Genomic DNA, 9,254 nt, shown 5'->3' on the forward strand with positions numbered 1-9,254 from the left:
CGAATAGACTTAAAGCCAAATCGTCACATTGGCCGCTCTTCTCTCTGAAACGGTTGTACTTATCGTCTGCAAAGCTATGTCGCGTGCTGCGGTGTGCGGAGGCACTAAAAGCACCATAGTAGAACACAGATGAAGCTTCTAAGATGATGTAATAGAAAGTAATAAGTTGTACAATTCAAGTTTTAGGTATCGATTATTGACTTTTTAGCTGGCTTTGGTGCCTTGGACATGAGCTAGGACCTTAAGATTCTTCATGAAAGGAGGAGTAGCAGCTTAGTTGCACGGGAGAATGTGAAAAGTGTTCATATGTAGTAAAAACCTGAGAAATCCGTCCGTTTTCGTGATTTGTTATCGAATCGACTTAAAGCCAGATCGTCACATTGGCCGCTCTTCTCTCTGAAACGGTTGTACTTATCGTCTGCAAAGCTATGTCGCGTGCTGCGGTATGCGGAGACACCAAAAGCACCATAGTAGAACACAGATGAAGCTTCTAAGTTGATGTAATAGCCAGTAAGAAGTAGTCCAATTCAAGTTTTAGGTATCGATTATTGACTTTTTAGCTGGCTTTGGTGCCTTGGACATGAGCTAGGACCTTAAGATTCTGCATAAAAGGAGGACTAGCAGCCGAGTTGCACGGGAGAATGTGAAAAGTGTTCATATGTAGTAAAAACCTGAGACATCCGTCCTTTTTCGTGATTTGTTATCGAATCGACTTAAAGCCAGATCGTCACATTGGCCGCTCTTCTCTCTGAAACCGTTGTACTTATCGTCTGCAAAGCTATGTCGCGTGCTGCGGTATGCGGAGACACTAAAAGCACCATAGTAGAACGCAGATGAAGCTTCTAAGTTGATGTAATAGCCAGTAAGAAGTAGTCCAATTCAAGTTTTAGGTATCGATTATTGACTTTTTAGCTGGCTTTGGTGCCTTGGACATGAGCTAGGACCTTAAGATTCTGCATAAAAGGAGGACTAGCAGCCGAGTTGCACGGGAGAATGTGAAAAGTGTTCATATGTAATAAAAACCTGAGACATCCGTCAGTTTTCGTCATTTGTTATCGAATTGACTTAAAGCCAGATGGTCACATTGACCGCTCATCTCTCTGAAACGGTTGTACTTATCGTCTGCAAAGCTATGTCGCATGCTGCGGTATGTGGAGACACTAAAATCACCATAGTAGAACACAGATGAAGCTGCTAAGTTGATGTAATAGCCAGTAAGAAGTAGTACAATTCAAGTTTTAGGTATCGATTATTGACTTTTTAGCTGGCTTTGGTGCCTTGGACATGAGCAAGGACCTTGAGATTCTACATGAAAGGAGGACTAGCAGCCGAGTTGCACGGGACAATGTGAAAAGTGTTCATATGTAATAAAAACCTGAGACATCCGTCAGTTTTCGTCATTTGTTATCGAATTGTCTTAAAGCCAGATGCTCACATTGACCGCTCTTCTCTCTGAAACGGTTGTACTTATCGTCTGCAAAGCTATGTCGTATGCTGCGGTATGTGGAGACACTAAAATCACCATAGTAGAACACAGATGAAGCTTCTAAGTTGATGTAATTGCCAGTAAGAAGTAGTACAATTCAAGTTTTAGGTATCGATTATTGACTTTTTAGCTGTCTTTGGTGCCTTGGACATGAGCTAGGACCTTGAGATTCTACATGAAAGGAGGACTAGCAGCCGAGTTGCACGGGACAATGTGAAAAGTGTTCATATGTAGTAAAAACCTGAGAAATCCGTCCGTTTTCGTCATTTGTTATCGAATAGACTTAAAGCCAAATCGTCACATTGGCCGCTCTTCTCTCTGAAACGGTTGTACTTATCGTCTGCAAAGCTGTGTCGCGTGCTGCGGTGTGCGGAGGCACTAAAAGCACCATAGTAGAACACAGATGAAGCTTCTAAGATGATGTAATAGAAAGTAATAAGTTGTACAATTCAAGTTTTAGGTATCGATTATTGACTTTTTAGCTGACTTTGGTGCCTTGGACATGAGCTAGGACCTTAAGATTCTTCATGAAAGGAGGAGTAGCAGCCGAGTTGCACGGGAGAATGTGAAAAGTGTTCATATGTAGTAAAAACCTGAGAAATCCGTCCGTTTTCGTGATTTGTTATCGAATCGACTTAAAGCCAGATCGTCACATTGGCCGCTCTTCTCTCTGAAACGGTTGTACTTATCGTCTGCAAAGCTATGTCGCGTGCTGCGGTATGCGGAGACACTAAAAGCACCATAGTAGAACACAGATGAAGCTTCTAAGTTGATGTAATAGCCAGTAAGAAGTAGTCCAATTCAAGTTTTAGGTATCGATTATTGACTTTTTAGCTGGCTTTGGTGCCTTGGACATGAGCTAGGACCTTAAGATTCTGCATAAAAGGAGGACTAGCAGCCGAGTTGCACGGGAGAATGTGAAAAGTGTTCATATGTAGTAAAAACCTGAGACATCCGTCCTTTTTCGTGATTTGTTATCGAATCGACTTAAAGCCAGATCGTCACATTGGCCGCTCTTCTCTCTGAAACCGTTGTACTTATCGTCTGCAAAGCTATGTCGCGTGCTGCGGTATGCGGAGACACTAAAAGCACCATAGTAGAACGCAGATGAAGCTTCTAAGTTGATGTAATAGCCAGTAAGAAGTAGTCCAATTCAAGTTTTAGGTATCGATTATTGACTTTTTAGCTGGCTTCGGTGCCTTGGACATGAGCTAGGACCTTAAGATTCTGCATGAAATTAGGACTAGCAGCCGAGTTGCACGGGAGAATGTGAAAGGTGTTCATATGTAGTAAAAACCTGAGAAATCGGTAAGTTTTCGTCATTTGTTATCGAATCGCCTTATAGCCAGATCGTCACATTGGCCGCTCTTCTCTCTGAAACGGTTGTACTTATCGTCTCCAAAGCTATGTCGCGTACTGTTGTATTCGGAGACACTAAACGCACCATAGTAGAACACAGATTAAGCTTCTAAGATGATATAATAGCCAGTAAGAAACAGTAGAATTCAAGTTTTAGGTATACTTATTGTCTTTTTAGCTGGCTTTGGTGCCTTGGACATGAGCTATGACCTTAAGATTCTGCATGAAAGGAGGACTAGCAGCCGAGTTGCACGGGAGAATTTTAAAGGTGTTCATATGTAGTAAAAACCTGAGAAATCCGCCCGTTTTCGTCATTTGTTATCGAATCGACTTAAAGCCAGATCGTCACATTGGCCGCTCTTCTCTCTGAAACGGTTGTACTTATCGTCTGCAAAGCTACGTCGAGTGCTGCGCTATGCGCAGACACTAAAAGCACCATAGTAGAACACAGATGAGGCTTCTAAGTTGATGTAATAGCCAGTAAGAAGTAGTAAAATTCAAGTTTTGAGGTACTGATTATTGACTTTTTAGCTGGCCTTGGTGCCTTGGACATGAGCTAGGACCTTAAGATTCTGCATGAAAGGAGGACTAGCAGCCGAGTTGCACGGGAGAATGTGAAAAGTGTTCATATGTAGTAAAAACCTGAGAAATCCGTTCGTTTTCGTCATTTGTTATCGAACCGACTTAAAGCCAGATGGTCACATTGGCCGCTCTTCTCTCTGAAATGGTTGTACTTACCGTCTGCAGAGCTATGTCGCCGTGCTGCGGTATGCAGAGACACTAAAAGCACCATAGTAGAACACAGATGATACTTCCAAGTTAATGTAATAGCCAGTAAGAAATATTAAATTCAACTTTTAGGTACTGATTATTGACTTTTTACCTGGCTTTGGTGCCTTGGACATGAGCTCGGACCTTAAGATTCTGCATGAAAGGAGGACTAGCAGCCTAATTGCACGGGAGAATGTGAAATGTGTTCATATAGAGTAAAAACCTGAGAAATCCGTTCGTTTTCGTCATTTGTTATCGAATCGACTTAAAGCCAAATCGTCACATTGGCCGCTCTTCTCTCTGAAACGGTTGTACTTATCGTCTGCAAAGCTATGTCGCGTACTGCGGTATTCGGAGACACTAAAAGCACCATAGTAGAACACAGACGAAGCTTCTAAGATGATGTAATAGGCAGTAAGAAATAGTACAATTCAAGTTTTAGGAATCGGTTATTGACTTTTTACCCTTGTTTGGTGACTTGGACATGAGCTAGCACCTTAAGATTCTGCATGAAAGGAGGACTAGCAGCCGAGTTGCACGGGAGAATGTGTAAAGTGTTCATATGTAGTAAAAACCTGAGAAATCCGTTCGTTTTCGTCATTTGTTTCGAATCGACTTAAAGCCAGATCGTCACGTTGGCCGCTCTTCTCTCTGAAACGGTTGTACTTACCGTCTGCAGAGCTATGTCGCGTGCTGCGGTATGCAGAGACACTAAAAGCACCATAGTGGAACACAGATGATACTTCCAAGTTGGTGTAATAGCCAGTAAGAAGTAGTAAAATTCAAGTTTTAGGTACTGATTATTGACTTTTTAGCTGGCTTTGGTGCCTTGTACATGAGCTACGACCTTAAGATTCTGCATGAAAGGAGGACTAGCAGCCTAATTGCACGGGAGAATGTGAAAAGTGATCATATAGAGTAAAAACCTGAGAAATCCGTTCGTTTTCGTCATTTGTTATCGAATCGACTTAAAGCCAAATCGTCACATTGGCCGCTCTTCTCTCTGAAACGGTTGTACTTATCGTCTGCAAAGCTATGTCGCGTACTGCGGTATTCGGAGACACTAAAAGCACCATAGTAGAACACAGAAGAAGCTTCTAAGTTGCAGTAATAGCCAGTAAGAAGTAGTAAAATTCAATTTTTATGTACTGATTATTGACTTTTTAGCTGGCTTTGGTGCCTTGGACATGAGCTAGGACCTTAAGATTCTGCATGAAAGGAGGACTAGCAGCCGAGTTGCACGGGACAATGTGAAAAGCGTTCATATGTAGTACAAACGTGAGAAATCCGTCCGTTTTTGTCATTTGTTTTCGAATCGACTTAAAGGCAGATCGTCACACTGGCCACTCTTCTCTCTGAAACGGTTGTACTTATCGTCTGCAAAGCTATGTCGCGTGCTGCGGTATGCGGGGACACTAAAATCACCATACTAGAACACAGATGAAGCTTCTAAGTTGATGTAATAGCCACTAAAAAGTAGTAGAATTCAAGTTTTAGGTATCGATTATTGACTTCTTAGTTGGCTTTGGTGCCTTGGACATGAGCTATTACCTTAAGATTCTGCATGAAAGGAGGACTAGCAGCCGAGTTGCACGGGAGAATGTGAAAAGTGTTCATATGTAGTAAAAACCTGAGAAATCCGTCCGTTTTCGTCATTTGTTACCGAATCGACTTAAAGCCCGATCGTCACATTGGCCGCTCTTCTCTCTGAAACGGTTGTACTTATCGTCTGCAATGCTATGTCGCGTGCTGCGGTATGCGGAGACACTAAAATCTCCATAGTAGAACACAGATGAAGCTTCTAAGTTGATGTAATAGCCAGTAAGAAGTAGTACAATTCAAGTTTTAGGTATCGATTATTGACTTCTTAGTTGGCTTTGGTGCCTTGGACATGAGCTATTACCTTAAGATTCTGCATGAAAGGAGGACTAGCAACCGAGTTGCACGGGATAATGTGAAAAGTGTTCATATGTAGTAAAAACCTGAGAAATCCGTACGTTTTCGTCATTTGTTATCGAATCGACTTAAAGCCCGATCGTCACATTGGCCGCTCTTCTCTCTGAAACGGTTGTACTTATCGTCTGCAATGCTATGTCGCGTGCTGCGGTATGAGGAGACACTAAAATCTCCATAGTAGAACACAGATGAAGCTTCTAAGTTGATGTAATAGCCAGTAAGAAGTAGTACAATTCAAGTTTTAGGTATCGATTATTGACTTCTTAGTTGGCTTTGGTGCCTTGGAGATGAGCTAGGACCTTAAGATTCTGCATTAAAGGAGGACTAGCAACCAAGTTGCACGGGAGAATGTGAAAAGTGTTCATATGTAGTAAAAACCTGAGAAATCCGTCCGTTTTCGTCATTTGTTATCGAATCGACTTAAAGCCCGATCGTCACATTGGCCGCTCTTCTCTCTGAAACGGTTGTACTTATCGTCTGCAATGCTATGTCGCGTGCTGCGGTATGCGGAAACACTAAAATCTCCATAGTAGAACACAGATGAAGCTTCTAAGTTGATGTAATAGCCAGTAAGAAGTAGTACAATTCAAGTTTTAGGTATTGATTGTTGAATTTTTAGCTGGCTTTGGTGCCTTGGACATGAGCTAGGACCTTAAGATTCTGCATGAAAGGGGGACTAGCAGCCGAGTTGCACGGGAGAATGTGAGAAGTGTTCAAATAGAGTAAAAACCTGAGAAATCCGTCCGTTTTCGTCATTTTTATCGAATCGACGTAAAGCCAAATCGTCACATTGGCCGCTCTTCTCTCTGAAACGGTTGTACTTATCGTCTGCAGAGCTACGTCGCGTGCTGCGGTATGCAGAGACACTAAAAGCACCATAGTAGAACACAGATGACACTTCCAAGTTGATGTAACAGCCAGTAAGAAGTAGTACAATTCAAGTTTTAGGAACCGGTTATTGACTTTTTACCCTTGTTTGGTGCCTTGGACATGAGCTAGTAACTTAAGATTTTACATGCAGGAGGACTAGCAGCCGAGTTGCACGGGAGAATGTGTAAAGTGTTCATATGTAGTAAAAACCTGAGAAATCCGTCCGTTTTCGTCATTTGTTATCGAATCGACTTAAAGCCTGATTGTCACATTGGCCGCTCTTCTCTCTGAAACGGTTGTACTTATCGTCTGCAGAGCTATGTCGCGTGCTGCGGTATGCAGAGACACTAAAAGCACCATAGTAGAACACAGATGACACTTCCAAGTTGATGTAATAGCCAGTAAGGAGTAGTACAATTCAAGTTTTAGTTACTGATTATTGACTTTTTATCTGGCTTTGGTGCCTTGGACATGAGCTAGGACCTTAAGATTCTGCATGAAAGGAGGACTAGCAGCCGAGTTGCCCAGGAGAATGTGAAAAGTGTTCATATGTAGTAAAAACCTGAGAAATCCGTCTGTTTTCGTCATTTGTTATAGAATCGACTTAAAGCCAGATCGTCACATTGGCCGCTCTTCTCTCCGAAACGGTTGTACTTATCGTCTGCAAAGCTATGTCGCATGCTGCGGTATGCGGACACACTAAAAGCACCATAGTAGAACACCGATGAAGCTTCTAAGTTGATGTAATAGCCAGTAACAAGTAGTAGAATTCCAGTTTTTGGTATCGATTATTGACTTTTTTGTTGGCTTTGGTACCTTGTACATGAGCTAGGACCTTAAGATTCTGCATGAAAGGAGGACTAGCAGCCGAGTTGCACAGAAGAATGTGAAATGTGTTCATATGTAGTAAAAACCTGAGAAATCCGTCCGTTTTCGTCATTTGTTATCGAATCGACTTAAAGCCAGATCGTCACATTGGCCGCTCTTCTCTCCGAAACGGTTGTACTTATCGTCTGCAAAACTTTGTCGCGTGCTGCGGCACGCGGGGACACTAAAATCACCATAGTGGAACACAGATGAAGCTTCTAATTTGACGTAATAGCCAGTAAGAAGTAGTACAATTCCAGTTTTAGGTATCGATTATTGACTTTTTAGCTGGCTTTGGTGCCTTGGACATGAGCTATTACCTTAAGATTCTGCATGAAAGGAGGACTAGCAGCCGAGTTGCACGGGAGAATGTGAAAAGTGTTAATATGTAGTAAAAACCTGAGAAATCCGTTCGTTTTCGTCATTTGTTATCGAATCGACTTAAAGCCAGATCGTCACATTGGCCGCTCTCCTCTCTGAAACGGTTGTACTTATCGTCTGCAAAGCTATGTCGCGTGCTGCGGTATGCGGAGACACTAAAAGCACCATAGTGGAACACAGATGAAGCTTCTAAGTTGATGTAATAGCCAGTAAGAAGTAGTACAATTCAAGTTTTAGGTATCGATTATTGACCTTTTAGCTGGCTTTGATGCCTTGGACATGAGCTAGGACCTTAAGATTCTGCATGAAAGGAGGACTAGCAGCCGAGTTGCACGGGAGAATTTGAAAAGTGTTCATATGTAGTAAAAACCTGAGAAATCCGTCCGTTTTCGTCATTTGTTATCGAATCGACTTAAAGCCTGATTGTCACATTGGCCGCTCTTCTCTCTGAAACGGTTGTACTTATCGTCTGCAAAGCTGTGTCGCGTGCTGCGGTATGCGGAGAAACTAAAAGCACCATAGTAGAACACAGATGAAGCTTCTAAGTTGATGTAATAGCCAGTAAGAAGTAGTACAATTCAAGTTTTAGGTATTGATTATTGACTTTTTAGCTGGCTTTGGAGCCTTGGACATGAGCTAGGACCTTAAGATTCTGCATGAAAGGAGGACTAGCAGCCGCGTTGCACGGGAGAATGTGAAAAGTGTTCATATGTAGTAAAAAGCAACCTGAGAAATCCGTCCGTTTTCGTCATTTGTTATCGAATCGACTTAAAGCAAGATCGTCACATTGGCCGCTCTTCTCTCTGAAACGGTTGTACTTATCGTCTGCAAAGCTATGTCGCGAGCTGCGGTATGCGGAGACACTAAAAGCACCATAGTAGAACACATATGAAGCTTCTAAGATGATGTAATAGCCAGTAAGGTGTAGTACAATTCAAGTTTTAGGTACCGATTATTTACATTTTAGCTGGCTTTGGTGCCTTGGAGATGAGCTAGGACCTTAAGATTCTGCATTAAAGGAGGACTAGCAACCAAGTTGCACGGGAGAATGTGAAAAGTGTTCATATGTAGTAAAAACCTGAGAAATCCGTCCGTTTTCGTCATTTGTTATCGAATCGACTTAAAGCCAGATCGTCACATTGGCCGCTCTTCTCTCGGAAACGGTTGTACTTATCGTCTGCAGAGCTATGTCGCGTGCTGCGGTATGCAGAGACACTAAAAGCACCATAGTAGAACACAGATGACACTTCCAAGTTGATGTAATAGCCAGTAAGAAGTAGTACATTTCAAGTTTTAGTTACTGATTATTTACTTTTTAGCTGGCTTTGGTGCCTTTGAGATGAGCTAGGACCTTAAGATTCTGCATGAAAGGAGGACTAGCAGCCGAGTTGCCCAGGAGAATGTGAAAAGTGTTCATATGTAGTAAAAACCTGAGAAATCCGTCCGTTTTCGTCATTTGTTATCGAATCGACTTAAAGCCAGATCGTCACATTGGCCGCTATTCTCTCCGAAACGGTTGTACTTATCGTATGCAAAGCTATGTCGCATGCTGCGGTATGCGGAG

This window comes from Schistocerca gregaria, unplaced genomic scaffold (genome assembly GCF_023897955.1).
Source record: "Schistocerca gregaria isolate iqSchGreg1 unplaced genomic scaffold, iqSchGreg1.2 ptg000405l, whole genome shotgun sequence".
Classification (NCBI taxonomy): Eukaryota; Metazoa; Arthropoda; class Insecta; order Orthoptera; family Acrididae; genus Schistocerca; species Schistocerca gregaria.